A 20670-nucleotide genomic window follows, 5' to 3' on the forward strand; every position below is an offset into this window, starting at 1 on the left:
TTAGCAGACGAAGGCATAAAAGCATTTTCGAATGTCAGATTTAGCTTCAAACCATGAGACCAATTAGGATTTTATCAAGACTGAAAACTGGATAATGGGTCTAATACAGGCTTCTCCAGAGGAAAAAAAAAAAAAAAAGGAGACGTACGAACCTAACAAAAGCAACTTTTATGATGGGGCGGCACGGTGGCTCAGTGGTTAGCACTGCAGCCTTGCAGTGCTGGGGTCCTGGGTTCAAATCTCACCAAGTTTGTATGTTCTCCCCGTGTTTATGTGGGTTTCCTCCTGGAACTCTGGTTTCCTCCCACATTCCAAAGAATACTGATAGGGATTGTAGATTGTGAGTCTCAATAGGGAAAGCACTGTGGAATTAATGGCGCTAAATAAATAATAAAAATAGAATAAGAATAGAACTAGAAATAGAATAAAAATGAAGACGACCCCCATAAAGATGACCTTATCAGCTACCAAAGTCTATTGATCCCAGTGGGGAGAATATTTTTGTTCAGACAGGGCCCTGTACAAATAGAAAATTGTACCTTGTTCTCCATTTTTTACAATTTAATTTCACATATGCAATATTTTTACGTAGAGGTTTAAACAAGTCTAAAATTATTCCAAAGCATGCCTACACCATAAAGAAATTCAGTGGCCAAATAATACCAGCATACTATGTCTAAATATTACTGCTATACAGTACAGTATCCAATAATGCCATATTACTACATAACATGCCGTACTACCGTTCAATACACAAAGAAAACAGCCATTCGATATCTAATTAATTTTTTACTTCAGTGCCTAAATAGTGAAAGTTGATAATGGGTAAGGTAAAGGGTAGGAGAAAGTTCCTGAAGACTGAGCTTGGTGAAAGGGGTTTTCCAAAAAAACAAACAAAAAAAAACAAAAAACGAACACCACGTTATACCCCATCAATAGCATAAGGAATAGCTTGCTGTCCAACAACCTCTGATGTTGATATTGGGGCTCTGTAGATCCCCATCTTGAATAGATCGGAGATTTCCATGCTCAACCTCAATGATATTTATTTTCTATGGAACTGCTGAGGAAAGTGGAGGACAGATTTTTCCAACAGTCTAATTGACAATGAGTGGAGTATAGGTCGGCCAAGATAACGTGTGATTTTTGGAAAAAAATTTAAGCTTCACTTTCTGATTGTTGAAAAATTTCCCAGTTTGCGACCTCTACAAACCATCTTCTTTTCCTAGGTATAACAAATGAGGGCAGCTCTTAATGAAGGCCTGAAGCTTCTGCCTGGGTCGAGAGGCCGTACGGGGCCCCTGGCCTTCAAGGGAGGCCGTCATGACGGGGTTAACATGGGAATATAGGGAGCATTATAGGTTTATGAGGCATTCGGGGTTAATATAAGAGCAAGGGTGTTGTAAGGGTGTTAGCTCATGGGAGTAGGAGGGGTCAGAGGTGGGGCACTACATAGGGGATCAGCCATATTGCAGGAGCAGCCATTCCACGTGGATCCCTGCGACACTAAGAATTTCCCACCCACCCTCCCTTTTTGTTGGTATAGTCGTCTGTGGTTCAGAAATTTACGCATGTCATGTATAATCTGTCACGGCACTGGGGCATGGGGGGAGGTCCTCGAAGTTGGTGGAATTGGGGAATGGCGGACTGGAGGGGGGGGGATCTCAAGGGGTCCTGGACTCCCCCTGTGTGATTTTAAGTGGATGGGGCAATTAATCCCGTGGATTGGGATGATTAAGGGGCTTGTTAAGTGGTTGGATTTGGCCGGGTTTGGTTACTATTTGCCTCCGAGCTGGTGCATAACTGCTGGGGAAAAACGAATCCTGGAGGCCAAAGTGGGATTTACATATCTGCAATTGAGATATTTCGGGCTTCGAGGACCACCCCTCCCGGGAGGTTATTGTAAACTGTTTGTAATTTATGTTTAATAAAAGACCGCTGTGGCCATTTAATCCATTTGGTGTCTTGTGTTTTCTGTGAAAAAGGGGGAGGTTATCGGTTAAGAGATAATCTTTCAAAGAAACTAAGGAGTAGATGGGAGATTGGTAAGAAAGGCCCGCATGAATCAAGTGTACCCCTTACGTCAGGTATTAAAAACCAAGCTGAAACCATTGTTCACCAAGTTGGAGGATGAGAGGCCATGATATTGGTTTAGCGAGTTTTCCTTGGGCACCTTAAGTGCTTTTCCAGCGAGTTTTCTAGGTGACAAAATGAACACTTTAAGATATAATCTAACTAGTGAGGGGCCAGCTGCCATTATCAGGGGGACAGAACATTTGTGGAAATTCCAATATTGTCACAGTGACACACTGTCTAGATAGCTGGTTTACATAGCTTGTTATATCGGAGGAAGCGTATACACAGCACTACAGATACACCATCCAGAACAAATGAAAACTGGAGGTAGCAGGTCATATAGATACAAAGATGAGAAATACTATACACATCAATGTGCATGAAAGATGGCATACATGTGCTGGGGAACTGAATGGTAGACCATTCGGGGTAGTACTAAGAACCAAGAAGAGAACACCGAACATTGGTCAAAAAAAATGAGTGTGGGACATTGCATAGGAAATAAAACACCTTTATTAGACAATGGGTGGCAATACATACAATAGAGTGCTTGTACTTGTAGAAAAACAGTAAGATGCAGATGAAAAAAAAATGATGAAATAAAATAAAGAATAAAAAAAAATAATAATCAAGGGGGAACACAGAGGGGTGATGTAAGGTAACTAAACAATGACACAAACTGGTCAGTTACAATCTCAGTTAATAACAGTCAATATGTAATCAATATCCTAGAGGATCACCAATGGAATGGGAAACATATTAAACCAGAATGAGAAGATGTCTGTCATGTGCACGTTGCCTGGACGTTTGCATAGACAAACTGGTGCGATCAGTGCCATTCACTGTTTTTCTACAAGTGCGGACACTCTATTGTATGGATTGCCACCTATTGTCTAATAATGGAGTTTTATTTCCTATGCAATGTCCCACACTCATTTTGTGATCAATGTTCAGTGTGCTCTTCTTGGTTCTTAGATACACTATCTAAAATAACTATGTCGGAGGAGAAACAAAACACAGACATAGTGAAGGAAGGGATTGACCTGACGTCTGCAGTTTACAGATGTCAGTATTGTGACTAATACAAGAATGATAAATTACTCATTTACCCAGCATAGAGCCAATAAGCATAAAATGCAAACATACCTATACATATCGCGTGTGATGCAGGTGGCATGGAGCAAATATGGGCACCAATGTAACATGGCACGTAGCAGAAGTAGTGGTCGAGGTACTCGTGCTCTTACGCCCTGACACGTTACATGAAGGAGAGGGTCCTGAGTCGGTGTGTGGACTTTGTCTATGGTGGTGTTACTCAAGTGCAGACCACATGTAACTGATGGTTCGAGATGGCCAGGACCAGATGTTGAATAGTTCAATGAGGGAGACCACTGTCAAAAATAAACTTTTTACTGAATGATAACTTGGTAGGAAATATGTACAACAGATAACGGGTACACAGCTTGATGAACGTTTCCTTCACAATACGGAGCATTTTCACACACAGTCTCAGGTCCTTTCTCTTAACTCACTTGGTCTCTGTCTCCACTGGTTCTTCTTCCTTCAACATAGCCCAGCACAGTACTACAGTCCCTTTTATGAAAGTCCTATTCTCAACTTGCAGTTCCACATCCTCTCATCCCCATCTAGGGAAAAGTTATCCAATATGGACGGTACTTAGCTTCTCTGCTTCTGACATCTTTAAACTCCCACCCGGGGCACTCTCTTCATCTCACGTGCTCTGTTTTGTGTTGAGCCGTTACCCCTCGGAGTTATAAACTCAGGCCCATAATGCTAGGCATCCTGTCCCAGGACCAATCTCCAGTTGATCGCTCCTCTCTCTCTTTACTCCGGATCTCGCTATTCTCTGACCAGACTGTCTCCACTCACATTAGGCACACCCATGTCATGTGTGTCACGATCCCCTTTTTGATCTGTGGCAGATTTGGCTTTTCATATTAAAACTTTTTTCCTTTCAAGCCATCGGGGGTTAATGTCAGTTTTTCCCCCTGGTGGCCTGCTGGTGTAATTATATTGTTGCTGGGTTTGATGATGTCTGTGGTGACCACTCCCACCTTCCTTCAAAAGGTCACTTGATGCATCAGCTGACTGTTGGTGGTACAGGTCCTTTCTGGAGACCAACCAAGCAGGAGCAGCTTTCTGGTGTACAGCCAAATCTGGTGTATATGGAGTAATGTTGCTGTATTTTTTGGTTACCGACCAATCGTTGGGTCGTGTAACACTGGGCTAGTCACTCCATGACAATACGGTTCTATTGCTTGGTTCGATCTTAGGTCTGCTTCTGTGGCATGCTGGGCCCTATCTAACTTCCTGACAGGAAACTGTGTCTGTCCCTACACTTAAGCGCCTCTCACTCTGGGCTAGTCTCACATAATAATCCTGATGCACCCTACTGTCGGGTAAAATGCAACACCAACACTAATAACTAGTGCTGATTTTTCTTCCCCAAAGGAGTGCAATACTGGCCAATGTGGTCAAGGTGCTAGAGAAGGAATGAAGAAGGTGGAAATCTCTAACCCTGAATGAGCAAAGAGGTACCTGTACTATAGCAATATGGCCAGGATTGGCCTTACACTGAATGGTGGCCTGTACAATAATAATGCACCTCCATAAAATAATGCCTCTTTACAGTGACTACAGAAGAGCTTTATTCATAAAGCAGTGAAATACTGTATATGCGCCATACAATAAAAAGATCCATGATCATAGTCAAGTTAATTAAAAAAAAAAACAACTCAACTGGTGTAGAAGTTGCATGCAAAATATAGGAACATGTTCACACTGACCATTAAATAGACAAAACCTAAGACAGAAACAAAAGTAACACATACCCTGCTGTAAGCAAATAAGTAAAAACAATAGTGCATATAAATAGAGTACTTCGTAAACAGTTTTTGATTAGAAAGTGTGAAAGCCATCCCACCGGTGTCAAGGTGTACCGAAATTCGGATGGTCCTAACCTCTAGTATTAAAATCTTACCATGTGTCATAGTGAAATCAATGTGAAAAAGGGTCAATCAGGACCGGAACCCGAATATGGACACACAGCAAATGGGTAGCTATATAAATGTCCAGCTCAAAGGAATTGAAGCCACCTGCTTAACCGCACTTAATGCAGAAACCTTAATTAACTATGTTCATTTTACTCATCTAGAAAAAAAAATGATAAATATTTGACAATTTCAACAAAATTATGTTGCAAGTAGCAGATAATGCAATGGTCCAACAATGATGCTCTAGTGCAGGGGTCCCCAACCTATAGCTCGGGAGCCATATGTGGCTCGCAGGTCTATGATGTGTGGCTCGCAACAGTCAACCAGCTTGGTGCACTATCACCAGGTGTAGCAAACAACTGTTAAGAGCAGATCTCCAGATGTTGACTTGTGTATAGCCCTGCACAGAAGAGCAGATCTGAATGGGGGTAAGATAGGAAACCATGAAGCTTGGCATACTGCCTTGGGGTGATTTCAGTGGAAAAGCTTTGACTGTAATTATACCGGTAATGGGGGCTCTGGTTGTCACTAGTGTGAGTGGGGCAGAAGCTGGATGTGGCTCGTGACCCTCTTTCATAGATGAATGTGACTCAAGGTCAGAAAGGTTGGGGACCACTGCTCTAGTGACTGGACTTCAGCCATTAACTATGTGTTTTTCTGAACACTCCTGACCTATACACCATGTAGCATCTTCTCTGAACCCACTGTACATAACATACTAATGTATGCAGCATGTTTCAGCCTTTGCCTGCAAGCATCTCTGCTCCTTGATCCTTATCTTCCTGTGAAATTCCTGCTTGAAGCATATGTTAATATATGACCGAATTTATTATGCAGCATTGATATTGCACATTTGATGCTAACAGTAATTGCACAGTAATAGAAAACCGTTTAACGTACAATTCCAGTGTATCCCGATTGGACGGCCAGATACATTTTTTGGAAACTAAGAGATCACTTTATTATTTACCCCCTTTACCCAGTGATTATGCATTGGCACTCACCAATAATCATTATGGGAGTCTCAACCAACTCCCACATTAGCAGAGAAGAAAGAGACACTTACTAATAATTGATTTATGTGTTCATTGCAGGTCAGCAAAAACAATCGAGTTAATTGCATCAAGAACACAGTGGGTTTCACTGTAAACCAGAATTAGATGGAAGATCTGAGACTCTGGTCCTGTGTTCTCCATATTGTTCTTCTGACAAGCTGATTTCTCAGGGTCATTGTGCCCTTCTCGCACCTCTCTGCCCCCTGCTCTGCCATTGTCTACCACTAACTGTAACCATCATTGTGTATTCACTACATTGCGCTCACACAAATCCTCAGGCTACCATTTTTTTTCCTAGAAACAAGCAAAACTAAAGCAGCATAAAGTTAAGTTTGGAAACTTTTCAAAACGTGAATAAGGTCTGCAAGACTGGAGCACCAAGTGTGCAGGAGTTAATGATCGGCAGCCAGTTACTGACTCGGGTCTTGTTCACACTTTGAAAACACAGATTAAATATGAATGTCTAGTATGGGTATGTGCACATGACATTTATTGCTAATGTAAAAGGCAGCAAATTTACCGATCAAGAAAAACCTTTTGCTTTTCCACCTTGTGAGCACGTCCGTACCCATGGGTCATTTCTGCCGCTGACCTCCTGCAGCGGACGTACAACCTCAGTAAATCCCACTGCAAATAACCTCACTAATTTTGGAAAGCTAAATTGCACATTTCATCTATTGCATTTCATATCCGCACCTACTGGGACCTGAGTCTTAGGGTGTGTGCACATGCTGCAAATTGGTCTGCGGATTTTTCCGCGCAAATTTTGCAAAATCTGTGGATTAGCCTGCGGATTGCCCTGCGGTTTATCACCTCTACAATGGAGGAGATGTTAAACCGCAGCGGAATCCGCAGAAAATAATTGACATGTCATTTCTTTCTGTAGATTGGAAACCGCAGCAGAACCGCACGGAAAATTCCGCACCGTGTGCACTGCGGTTTCCATAGGTTATAATGGTACTGTACAGGGCCAAAACCGCTGCGGATCCTCAGCGTGTGCACATATCCTTAATGACCAGACCTCAAGCAAGGTCATCACGTCATGACACCTAGTAAGTGTAAGAAGTGCCGCCTGCACGAGTGAAGACCGATCTCAGCAGGCGACAGAACTGAACACCGGACCAGAGCAGAGATTATCAGCTTTAATTCTAGGAATGTTTCCAATCTCAGCAAAATATTCTTTCATGAATGCTGGTACAGGCAAACAATCACATATTTGATTCCTCCAGGTAACTGGGGTTCATTTTAAACCACAAGTAACAAGGAAGTAACAAAATTACAATGATAAACTCATTATAATTAATTATATTGTGCGGTGAGACAGACGACTATAGAAGCTGTGTTTTAGGCTCCCCCTGCTGGCAAAAAACCTCTGCAGTCTATGGAGGTAAAGGAGGTCTTGCCTGTACTATTATTTATATTGCTCACTTATACAAGTGCTTCTCACTAAATTAGAATATCATCATAAAGTTAATTTATTTCAGTTCTTCAGTACAAAAAGTGAAACTCATATTATATAGTGTCATTACAAACAGAGTGATCTATTTCAAGTGTTTACTTCTGTGAATGTTGATGATTATGGCTTACAGCCAATGAAAACCCAAAAGTCATTATCTCAGTAAACTAGAATACTTTATAACACCAGCTTGAAAAAGTGATTTAACCCCTTTGTGACATTTGACGTACTATCCCGTCCATGTGCCCCGGGCCTTAGTGATCATGGATGGGATAGTACGTCATGTGCGATCAGCCGCGCTCACGAGGGATGCGCGGCTGATTGCGGCCAGGTGTCAGCCGATTCTCACAGCTGACACCTGGCACTAAGTGCCAGGAGTAGTCACGGACCGCTCCCGGCATTTTTACCCCCGGAACACTGTGATCAAACATGATCGCAGCGTTCCGGGGCCGGCAGAGGGGCTGATAGCCCCTCTGACTTTGGATCGGAGACCCCGCGTCATGACGAGGGGGGCCCGATCGCTGCCATGATACCTGACAGACTTCCTGTCATGCGCAGTGCATGTCAGGAAGTCTCTCAGGTTAGTGCATAGAAGTTGCTGCAGCGCTGACAGCTTCTATAGCATGCAGATCAGCCTGCACAAAAGGAGGGTCCCATAGTGGGACACAGTGTAAAAGTAAGAATTCCTGTGCAAACATATATCAAATAAGGTGATGTAGCACGACTGAGATTTGCAGGGAAACCAGCACAACTAAGTGATTCTTGGACGAGGAGTTTACGGGACACTGTGGTACAGCTACAGTATGAGGTAAAGTAAATTTCCTAAAATCTGCCAAACATTACAGTAAGTTTGTCAGGTCGCTGATCTAATTTTGAATACTAATATGGAGACATATAAACACCACTGTTGTACAAATTGTGTTTTTATCAGTTCAAATCAGTACCCTTGTTTGGCCGACCGCCATCTCCTCCCTATTCCCCATCTCATATGAAAACTTAACTTGGCCGAGCGCCTTATCTCCAGAAAAAAAACACAACAATGTAAAGTCTGAAACAGTGAAATGTACAAACTTGAAAGGGATTAGACTTTTTTTCTTTTTTACTTAGCCTAGGTACCATGTCCTGTTCTGCAGCTATAGCCATGTAGACTCATTCCAATTTTACTACAACTCCAAGTCCCCACAATGAGTATTTGGTGCATTTGTGATGAACAATTTGCTAAATTAGTTTACTTGTGTATTTTATTGCATTTTTTTAAGTTTCCGTTTCATTTATTTTTGATATGTCATGTTTTACAATAAAACTTTTTTTTTTTTTTAAATGTCATGTTATTTAGCTTTCCTAAAACGTTATTGATAAAGTCATTTGTGCAGATCATATGCATTCTCACTGCAGAAAAGCAATAGATCACGGATGCCTTTTTTATCTGCTAACTGTTCTCATCTCACTCAAGTATATGGGGAAAATCTGCAAATATGAGTATTTACAGTACAGAAACTGACATGTTGCAGAATTCACATTTTCATCACAGGTCAGTTTTTGCATTGTGAAAAAAAGGCACAAGATTTTCTTAAAAGCTTTACACTTTGCTGCTTAAAAATTCACTGAGCATTATCATGGGGAACTTAGCCTTAGGGCTCATTCACACATCAGTATTTGGTCAGTATTTTGCATCATTGTATGCCAATACCAGAAATGGAACTTACAGAGAAAAACTATGAAAGATTGACACTGTGTTTTGGAGACAGCCCTAGGTTTGGCCTACAAATACAGATGAGATATTGATTAAAAATACTAATGTATGAAAAAAGCCTCAAAGGGAATCTGTCAGGTGATACATGCTGCCCAAACTGTGCCATGTGTATTGGTGGAGCGTCCTCTCTTGTAGATGCTGCCCAAACTGTGCCATGTGTATTGGTGGAGCGTCCTCTCTTGTAGAGGAGCTCTGGTTGTGAACAACCGATACAGCTGCTATTGTTCCTAGGAAAGAAAAGAGTAATCCCGGAGTCAGGTTCTCAATACAGAGCTAGGCAACAACCAACTTAAGGCTCTCCACTCTACACAGACACTGCGACATTAGTCAACGACTTGGAAACAACCAACTATAGTATGCCACTGATGGCAGGGGAGGGATCATGCATGTGCCTTGTTCATTAGAATAGGCACAACACCAGTCAATCATGCGCTCATCTTGGCAGGGGTCTGTGCAAAACATTGACATTGATCCAGCAAGGAAGTGGAGTAGTTTTGGATATCGGATAACCCTTTTATTATTGGAGGTGAATGAGCACGTCAATAATTTCTCAGGTGATTAGTAAATTGACTGACTGCTCTTTCCAGTCTTCACTATGCATATGAACACTCAGCTTGGCAAAGTTCTGTATTTTTAATGGGGAGAGAGAAGAAAGCTGCTTCCAGACACTTCTGAGAACAAAAATATTGTGCACTTGAATTCAATATGTCCAATTCATCCCCCAACGGTTGCGGAAAGTCAGGAGATCCCCATAAACATTGGTTGTAGTCTCTGCTACTTTTGCAGTATATATGATGATGTGAAGGTAACTGGGAACATTTTTAAAATCATTCTTACCAACTAAACTCACAGTCTAGCTAGAAGGCAAGTGTCAGCTTTCCTCAAGGAAGGAAGAGTCATTTTATCAGACCATTGACAGATCTCCAATTTCCAGTAAGATATTTTTCAGAATGAAGGTCAGACCTAGAGAATGCATGTAATGCGAACCCCATCCTCCCACAGAAGGCTCGTTACAAATGTATCACTCAAAGACATTCCTCATGTGTGACATTGTAGGTCTTTGTAGCAGACATGACTTCTTCATTATCTTCACACTGTAATTTGTGGCATGCCAAAATGTTCACACTCCCACCATGTCCATTTTTCTTCTGCCGGTGGTCCTGAAGTAGTTGCTCCAAGTAGGATTTCTGAATGCAACATTTGAACACTTCAGGTTCCCAAGTTTATGGTCCCTGAATAACACAGTGCAGGTATGATTAATGCTCCTATGCACTGTAAAGTCACTGCTGGTGGAGAGCTTGTACTTTTTTGCTTTCATGTACGGTAGCTTTGGGCAGCTCAGTGTCTCCGTGGTTATCGCTGTTGTCCTGGGTCCAATAAGGACGTCATCTGCAAGGAGTTTGTAGGTTCTTCCAGTGTTTGCACGGGTTTCCTTCAGTTTCCTTACATTGTATTCCTTCCTCTACATGTCTCAAATCCAACAGCTACTTCTTAGGGTATGTGCACACATTGCAGATTCATCTGCGGATTTTTCCACGCGGAATCTGCAGAATCCGCAGGTCAAAATGCCTGCGTTTTACCTGCGGATTTCCTGCGGCTTTGGCCTGCAGTTTTACACCTGCGGATTCCTAGAATGGAATAGGTGTAAAAACGCTGCGGAATCTGCACAAAGAATTGACATGCTGCGGAAAATAAACCGCTATATTTCCGCACGTAATTTTCCGCAGCATGTGCACAGCGGTTTTTGTTTTCCATAGGATAACATACTTTAGTACTGTACATCACTTGGAAAACTGCTGCGGATCCACAGATGAATCCGCAACATGGGCACATACCTTCAATGTCCAAGTATTTTCAATAGGGAGAGAAGCAAAATTCCACCTACTAATCCCACATATTTTAGATAGTTGTCAACCAAGTGCTCCCCAAATCTGCCATCAACAGGAATGTCTGTCTGATCAGCAGCTTCCAAGCTGGATATATACAAGGAATGAAGCTGGAACAGCAGAGCGCTATACACTGAGCATCCTCAAGTTTCACAGATCAGCTCCTATTGAAGTTAATGGGATATGAGCTGCAGAACCCAGGAACTACTCATTTAACAGAGCTTAGCTTTTCACCACTTCCATCAGTCCATCGCTGAAGGTACACACAGCCGATCGGTGGAGTTTTGGGTGTTGGATTCCCACTGATTTCATATTGATGAGCTAGACGGAGGATCTTTCAACCCCTTTAAATGTTCTCTCTCTCTCTTTCATTAGGGAGGAAGTAAAGGGCTACAGTAAAACTATGTCCTATGTTATTATTAATCAAGTGCACAATCTGCATGGAGCACTCAATTTTTAGATCTACATAGGATATGCATTTGTCAATTGAAGTTTCTTAAGTGTTTTTGAAGTGAATGACTGGAGATAATTTAATGCATTTTTTTAAGCAGGTAACAATGGTTTATCATCTAAACACATATAAATAAAATGAGAGGACATTGTGTTTTCTGCACTAGCACCCGAGATCTCGGGGTTTATCCTCCACGAACAGTATGGACATGACAGTCTCACATCGGCAGCAGTATTGGCAGTGCCAACTTGCTTTTTTGTCACACGTTTATTACATATATAAATAAAATTATGGGGGCGGGTTACAATGTATGAATTATCATGGTATACTTTTATTATACTCTCTCCATTGCAAGTTAAGGTGAACTTTTCAGGACTAGTGTTATTGGATGTATAACGCATAGTATAATTCTAAATATCTGTTTTGTAGTAATGTGATGTGCAAATGCTGAGAAATCAAGTTCAGAAGTCCTATACAAATCATTCTGAAAGCTACTAGGGGTGCGTCAATGTAATCCGAGTGCCAGGATAATTAGCATGTGGCTTCAAAGCTTCATTTCTCTGCACTGGTACATCAGATTACTACAAGAGAGGTATAATTTGTATTGTTGTTCTGTCACCTATAAAGTCATCCCACTAGTTTGACTAGTAAAATTGTCCTTACAGGTTTCCTTTAAAGAAGCACATTTTAATGAGGAACTAATATGCATAACAAACCACAAGTCTAAGGAAATAAACCACAAAACTGGAAAAAAGAAAAAAGTTGCTAACAGAATATTTTTTTTCCCATCTAGTTAAAGAAGAACTTAGACTTTTGTGTTCATAAAACAACAAAAAAACAAAACACTCCTCTTTCTACATATGTTAACAATAGTAATGGGCAAGCGAGCTGGGATAAGATGTTATCTGAGCATGCTCAGGTGCTAACCGAGTGTCTTCGGCGTGCTCGTATAATATGTTCGAGTCCCCGCACGTCTTGTCTAACAAACATGCAATCCCTGCATGTGTTGGGGCTGTCGATGAGCTGTGAGACATGCAGACGCCGAGACTCAAACACAGTTTTCGAGCACACCGAAGACACTCAAATCCCCCACGAGCATGCTCAGATAACACCTTGTGCCAGCGTGTTTGCTCATCACTAATTAATACAGGAGGGGGATCAGTTTCATTCCTCTTGAGGTTTTTGGATGAGGGCAGGCCTCTTAATCAAGAATCTTCTACTAGTCTTCTCTGGCAGTGCAATAAGATCAGTAATACCTCTACAAGATACACATCAGTGCACACAACCAAATGTGGAAGCAAAGTGATGTAGTTCATAGGGGAGGGGGGTTGGTGAATTATATTTTCCTTCATACAACCACATTTTTATGCAACAACCTATGTCATTATTTATTTTTTTTCACCCTTCTCTATATTTGTTTGCATTGAGAATGTTGCTTTTTATAAAATACAAGTTCTAGATTGGCCAAATTATGTGCAAGCAATTCCTGAAATTATTCTGGTCATTTAATGGACTCAAGATCATTACCACTATTATGTATATTTTTTTCTTCTTCACGGTTTTGATCATAGAGAAAAAAAAACAGCGATGTGTGAACGCAGCCTCTCCATTTACAACAATTCACCTTTGCTGCACAAATGAGAATAATACTTTTTATGCCTGGTCAATACATTTTTTATAAATTTCACTTTAGTCTTGCAGAAAAGTCCACTGGAATGAGATGCATCAAATAAAAAAAAAAAAAAAAAAAACCCAGTGCCCACCTGCAGAAAATCTTCACAACATGGCATAATATGTACTGGAGATCAGTATAATACACTATAGGAACAGAAAAGCGCAAATAGGGTCTTATCCGGGTTAATATTACAAAACATATAACATCAGAGATGCTCTCACAAATCACTTAACCATCTGCTCACTCTTTCTATCCTCCTCCTCCTAGTCGCAGGAGACATTGCTCCCAACCCTGGTCCCCCATGTTATAGAAAGTCAAACCCCCCAACTGCTACACTCAGAAACCCCTCTAATCTTATTAATATTCCCTGTATGCCATCTGTCTCTCTTAACTGTGCCCTTTGGAATTCTCGCTCAGTGTGTAACAAACTCTCCTTCACTCATGACTTTTTCCTTTCTAATTCTCTTAACCTCCTGGCTCTTACTGAAACCTGGATCCAGCAGTCAGACACTACCACTGCTGCTGCTCTTTCATATGGGGTACTACATTTCTCTCATACCCCAAGATCAGACAATAGAGCAGGTGGAGGCGTTGGTCTGCTTCCATCACCAAAATGTACCTTTCAGGTTATCCCTCAACTACCCTCACTAGTCTTCACTTCTTTTGAGGTCCATGCCGTCAGACTCTACACCCCCTTCTCCATGCGAGTGGCGGTGGTGTATCGTCCTCCCGGCCCCTCCCATCAGTTCCTGGATCATTTTGCCACTTGGCTTCCACATTTTCTCTCCTGTGGCATCCCTACCTTCATCATGGAAGATTTCAACATCCCCATTGCTCTTCCCCTCTCCTACTCACCTTTTATCTCTAACCTCCTCGTTTGGCCTTTCGCAGCTTACTAATTCTCCAAAGCATTAAGACGGAAACTCCCTCGACTTGGTCTTCTCTCGGCTTTGTGCAGTGGATGATTTTGCAAACTCCCCCCTCCCGCTCTCTGACCACAACCTTCTTTCATTCTCTATCAAGAACTGCCAGGCTGCTCAGGTCACCCCCACTGTCCATACTTATAGAAACATACAGGCCATTAACACCCAAAAACTTATGAAGAGCTTGCAGTCTTCATTGGCCCCTATCTCCTCCCTCTCATGTCCTGATTCTGCATTGAAACATTACAATGAAACACTTCAAAGTGCCCTGGATGAATTTGCACCCCCTATAAATAGACCACCACAACACAGACGGCGACAAGCCTGGCACACCCTGCAAACACGTTTCCTGCAGTGGTGCTCCAGGTGCGCTGAACGTCTGTGAAGAAAATTCAATCTACACGAAGATTTCATCCATTATAAGTTTATGCTTAGAACATACAACACTGCCCTTCACCTCTCAAAACAAACCTATTTCAACACCCTCATCACCTCACTGTCCAATAACCCGAAACGTCTCTTTGACACCATTCATTCTCTACTCAACCCAAGAGTACACGCCCCAACCACGGAGCTCCGAGCTGACGATCTGGCCAATTACTTCAAAGAAAAAATTGACCAGATTCGACAGGAAATTATCTCCCAATCACCTCATACCATGCACTGTCCTCCCTCCCCCACTGCATCTAGCTCACTCTCTGATTTTGAAACAGTCACAGAAGAAGAAGTAAGCAGGCTCCTTGCATCTTCTCGCCCAACCACTTGCACCAGTGACCCATTTCCGTCACATATCCTCCAGTCCCTTTCCCCTGCTGTCACCACTCACCTAACTAAAATATTTAACATCTCTCTCTTCTGGTATCTTTCCCTCCTCATTTAAGCATGCCATCATACATCCACTACTTAAAAAACCATCCCTCGACCAAAACTGTGCCGCTAACTATAGACCTGTTTCTAATCTTCCCTTCATCTCTAAACTGTTTGTCATCCCCTGAGGAAGAAGTAGCTCTTACTTTGAAACGCGTTGGGAATAAAATAATTGGAATCCTGTATTTTGTCAAGCAGCGCATGGAAGTCCAAAAATAAGTTCCATAAGAATTGATACTGAAGATCAGGCAATGTTCCACTCACCTTTTAGGGAAGAGGCAGGGCCAACTCAAAAGAAGAAAAAGTTGAGTTTTAAATACAGCTCTGGCAAAAATTAAGAGACCACCACATCAAGACCCTGTCATGGGCAGCCCATTCTCCAGACCTGAACCCCATTGAAAACCTCTGGAATGTAATTAAGAGGAAGGTGGATAGTCACAAGCCATCAAAGAAGAATTGCTTAAATTTTTGTACCAGGAGCAGTGTGAAAGACTGGTGGAAAGCATGCCAAGATGCATAAAAGCTGTGATTAAAAATCATGGTTATTCCACAAAATATTGATTTCTGAACTCTTCCTGAGTTAAAACATTAGTATTGTTGTTTCTAAGTTATTATGAACTTGTTTTCTTTGCATTATTTGAGGTCTGAAAGCACTGTTTTTGTTTTTTTAATTTTGACCATTTTTCTTGGTCAGAAAAAAATTACAAGATTTATTGCTTCGAAATTCAGAGACATGCTGTCATTAGTTTATTGACTAAAAGAAAAAAAATTACATTTTACTCAAAAATATACCTATAAAGAGAAAAATCAGACAAACTGAATATTTGAAAGTGGTCTCTTAATTTTTGCCAGAGCTGTATATCTATGCACACACACTTCCTAAGTGATGTACAACTGATTAGCATAATGGGACTCTGTCAGCACAGAATGACTGTCCACTCCAAGTACTGGCGCTCGGAGCACAGTGGCATGGCCAAACAATTAAAGAACTCCAATCAAAATTTTTGTCCTTTTAATATATTGCAGTCATCATATTATACAGCACTGTGTAATTACAATTGCTCATTTTGCTTTTCTACCCAGTTAATTCTTCTCTTTTCTATTAGGTCTGTGATATCACGTGACTAATTTCTGACTAGCTGAATCCTTCTAAGCTCTATGTAGGAACAGAAAGTCTCTTTTCCCTCATGAGTCACTGCAAAAGTCCCTGGCACTGGGAGGGAGCAGCTGAGTCAGAAGTTGAAGAGGAGGATGAGAAATGTCGGGACAAGAGACTGCCTGTTTCTACATACAGCAGAGAAAAGAAGAATTAGCTGGTAGAAAGGCAAAATGAGCAATTGTTAGGCTATGTGCGCACGTTGCGGATTTACCTGGGGAAACTTCTGCGCGGATTCTACATCTCTTTTCAGAAAACGCAGTGGATATTCTGCGTGTTTTTTGTGCGGCTTTCAAGCGGATTGACATGCGTATTTGGTTGTGGTTTTGTTAGCTCATTAAAGGGAATCTGTCACCTATTTTTTTTTTGTACATGAGCATTCTGTAATGCTGTAGATAAGCCTCCGATGTAACCTGAAAGAGAAGAAAATTGAGTTACTGTATATTATACTCACCCAGGGGCGGTGTGACGTCCTCTTTTTTGCTTCCCGTCGCAGCTCCGGCGTAGGCACACTGCTCTGCTCTGCCCTCAGGGCAGAGCAGTGTGCCTGCGCCAGAGCTGCGACGGGAAGCAAAAAAGAGGACGTCACACAGCCCCCAGGGCAGAGCAGTGCGCCTGAGCCGGGAAGCAAAGAAGAGGACGTCATTGCTAGAAAATGGGAGGTGCTGGACTGGACCGTGACCATAGGACCCAGACCTCCCCTGGGTGAGTACAATATAACTCGTTTTTCTTCTTTCAGGTTACATCTACAGAATGCTGTAGCTAAGCCCCTGATGGCGGTGGCCGCATCTTATATACAAAAAAATAGGTGACAGATTCCCTTTGTACTGTAAGGTGTACTACTGTAAAAAAAAAAATAAAATTCCTTTTTCAAGTCCTACATCCATTGTTGATGTGTTTCAATCACAATTGGCTCTATTTTGGATTCTCCGCCCATAATGTACATGCTTCCTCCTTCTGATTTATTTGCATTTTAAAAATCCGCTGCAGTTTTTCAGCCAAATCCACATGAAATCCGCAAACATTTTTACACCTGCGGAATTCTGTGCCTCAATGGAAGTCAATGGGGGAAAAACGCTGCAGATGTGCACAAATGATTGACATGCTGCAGAAAATAAAGCGCTGCGAATCAGGAGGGAATCTTCCGCAGCATGTGCACACCAATTCTGGATTCCCATTGATTGCTCATGCAAGGTTAATCATTTGCGGATTTGGTGCAATTCTGCGCAGAAAACCTGCTGCGTTTCCGTAACATATGCACATAGCCTAAGGCTGTGTTCACACGTGGCGTTTTTTTCGCGTTTCCGCAGCGGTTTTAACCGCGCGATTTTGCCGCGAAAACGTGAAAAATAAGCATCCCATGCATTCCTATGGGATTCCGCAATGCTGTGCTAATGCTGCGGTTTTTACCGCGGCGGAATCGCTTCGCGGTAAAAACCGCAGCATGCTCATTAATTTGCGGAATCGCGGCGATCCCGCACCCATAGGAATGCATTGTTCTGCTTACTTCCCGCATGTGGCTGTGCACACCATGCGAAAAGTAAGCAGAACAATTGGGGATGGTACCCATGGTCCGGAGGAGAGAAGACTGTCCTCCGGGCTTTGGGTACCATATCCCTGTAAAAAATAGAATTTAAAATAAAAAATATTGTTATTCTCACCCTCCGACGTCCCGCGCAGCCTTCCCGCTTCTCTTCACGCTCTCGTTCCCAGTAATCCTTTGCGAAAATGCTCGCGATGGCGTCCCTTCTCGCGGGATCGCGAAGTCTCGCGGTCATTCGCGAGACGTCGCGATCCCGCGAGAAGGGACGCCATCGCGAGCATTTTCGCAAAGGATTACTGGGAACGAGAGCGTGAAGAGAAGCGGGAAGGCTGCGCGGGACGTCGGAGGGTGAGAATAACAATATTTTTTATTTTAAAATTTTTTATTTTAAAATGCTAGTTTTTCCGCGGGAAAAATCGCGGGAATTTAAAATGTAATTTCCGCGAGAGTTCCGGTACGTGTGCACTTAGCCTAAGTGCTTTATAATATGATGACTGCAATTATATAAGAGGATAAAAACTTTGATAGGAGTGCTTCTTTAAGTTCACATTCCCGCCTATCTCTGCCATTCTCAGGGTCATTGAAGCCAGAGATTTCAATAAAAACAGGTGGGAAGGAGCATTGAACTGTTTGGCCACGTGAAGGGTGCACCAAGTGCCTGTGCTTGTTTTGAACAGTCATTCTCTGCTGACAGAGTCCCTTTAATGCCATGTTCACTATTTTACATCAGTGTTTGTGTTTCAATAATTTTTATTACATTTTTAAATATTTACATAGAAAACAGGAAAGGTGGAAGAGGGATATTTGGAAGCCAAAAATCAGGAGAGGAACAATCAGAGGCAAAACACGTCACCACTTCTGTATTTTTCACCCCTTTCTGGTTTTGGCTTACAAATACTGATGTAAAATACTGACCGAATAGTGAACGTGTGAACGCGGCCTTAAAAGTGAACCTGTCATGTCCTTCTTAGCATGTAAACTGTCTCCAGTGCACTGTTAATGATGCAGTGTGCATCATTAGCACATTTTTTTTTTTTTTTTAATTAAAAACGTCGCTGTAATCACGTGCAAAAAGCACTTTGCATAGTTAGATCGTACCTGTTCATCTAGTCATAAGGGTGTGCTTAATTTCATTCAGTCATGGTTGAAAAATCTAGCGCTTACACGGTGTATAGTGGAGTGGCTCCCACTCAAGCGCACTAAAGCTGTGTATAGTACTCAGCTTCACTGACCTTGTGCAGCTGGAGCCGCTATTCACAGCGTCACAGCGCATGCGCGGATCCTCGATATACACTGCGCAAGCGCGGGATTTTTCAAAGCGGATTTGAGTGACGTTGACACAACCCCGGGAACAGCATTCAAGTTGCGTGGACAGTGACAACCTCGACTGAATGATATGAAGCACACCACTATGACTAAATGAGCAGTTACCATTTTACTATGTACATTAAAAGTGCTTTTTGCACATGATTAGACCGTTTTTAATGAAAAAAAAAAAAAAAGTGTCAGTGATGCACATTGCATCACCAACAACGCACTGGGGACAGTTTACATGCTAAAAAGGACCTGACAGGTTCCCTTTAAGGTGTGTGCAAATTATGCTTGAGAACAGGGTCTTTCCAGTGCCACAGTCAATGAAGAGGGCTGATCATCTGCACCCACCTTTCTAGTTATGGAAACGTTAGACTGCTCCCTGTTTTCTAGAAACACGTAAGTCACAGAGCAGAGGTATATCTAATTGATCTTACAAATGGCTGCAAATCCCAATTTTAAAAATATGTTGCACACTGGCATTACTTATGTTTAGTTCTGGGTCCAAGATGTATAAAGGTACGTGCACACGCTGCGGATTGGGGTGCGGATTTGGCAGCGCGGATTTTGCAAAATCCGCAGGTAAATCTGCAGGTCAAAAGACCTGCGGTTTTACCTGCGGATTAGCCTGTGGTTTTGCCCTGCGGTTTTTCATCTCCACAATGAAACCGCAGCGCAATCCGCAGAAAGAATTGACATGTCAATTCTTTCTGCGGTTTAGAAACCGTAGGAAAACCACGCGGAAAAATCTGCACCATCTGCACTGCGGTTTTTAATATCCATAGGATATTATGGTACTGTACACCGCAGCAAAAACTGCTGCGGATCCGCAGCGGAACCACAGCGTGTGCACAAACCCTAAGAGCAACTGCATTCTCATTAAGCGCAAGTGTGGCAAAATTAAGACTCTTTCATGAGAAGAAGAACTGCAAAGAATTAAAAAGAAATGTAAAGCCTACACCCTTGCAACATACCAATAAACACAGCCACTGCCTCCAAAACCATATATTTTTTTCACGCATTTTATATATCATCTAGGATAGTGACAATAGAAAAATAGTACTTTACAGTTAATGTAAGCAAAACAAATATTTTTTTAGAAAGAGTCACAAGTTCCCAAAATTTAACACCAAAATAGTTCCATAATGTCTACAGATAAATACAGCAATCCGTGCCCTCCTACATACAGTTGTGGCCAAAAGTATTGACACCCCTGCAATTCTGTCAGATAATACTCAGTTTCTTCCTGAAAATGATTGCAAACACAAATTCTTTGGTATTATCTTCATTTAATTTGTCTTAAATGAAAAAACACAAAAAGAATTGTCCTAAAGCCAAATTGGATATAATTCCACACCAAACATAAAAAAAGAGGGTGGACAAAAGTATTGGCACTGTTCGAAAAATCATGTGATGCTTCTCTAATTTGTGTAATTAATAGCACCTGTAACTTACCTGTGGCACCTAACAGGTGTTGGCAATAACTAAATAACACTTGCAGCCA

The 20670-nt window shown here is 41.9% G+C and overlaps 1 protein-coding gene across 18 annotated transcripts in view; it reads right to left on the reverse strand.

Moving 5' to 3' along the window:
• The window catches only part of LOC141052080 (G-protein coupled receptor 4-like), a 58855-nt gene that overhangs the window by 29634 nt on the left and 8551 nt on the right, over positions 1-20670 (reverse strand). For 3 of the 18 annotated variants that reach the window (XM_073549282.1, XM_073549280.1, XM_073549284.1), the window contains exon 3: positions 16527-16725. The exons of 14 other annotated variants lie outside the window; for them this stretch is intronic. The gene's annotated coding sequence lies outside the window, so the exon portion shown is untranslated. Of the gene's footprint in view, positions 1-16526; positions 16726-20670 lie in introns of those variants that run through there. One more of the 18 variants, XM_073549287.1, reaches the window with a different exon arrangement.

This window comes from Dendrobates tinctorius, unplaced genomic scaffold (assembly GCF_039654945.1).
Source record: "Dendrobates tinctorius isolate UK_male_01 unplaced genomic scaffold, ASM3965494v1 ptg000158l, whole genome shotgun sequence".
Taxonomy (NCBI): domain Eukaryota; kingdom Metazoa; phylum Chordata; class Amphibia; order Anura; family Dendrobatidae; genus Dendrobates; species Dendrobates tinctorius.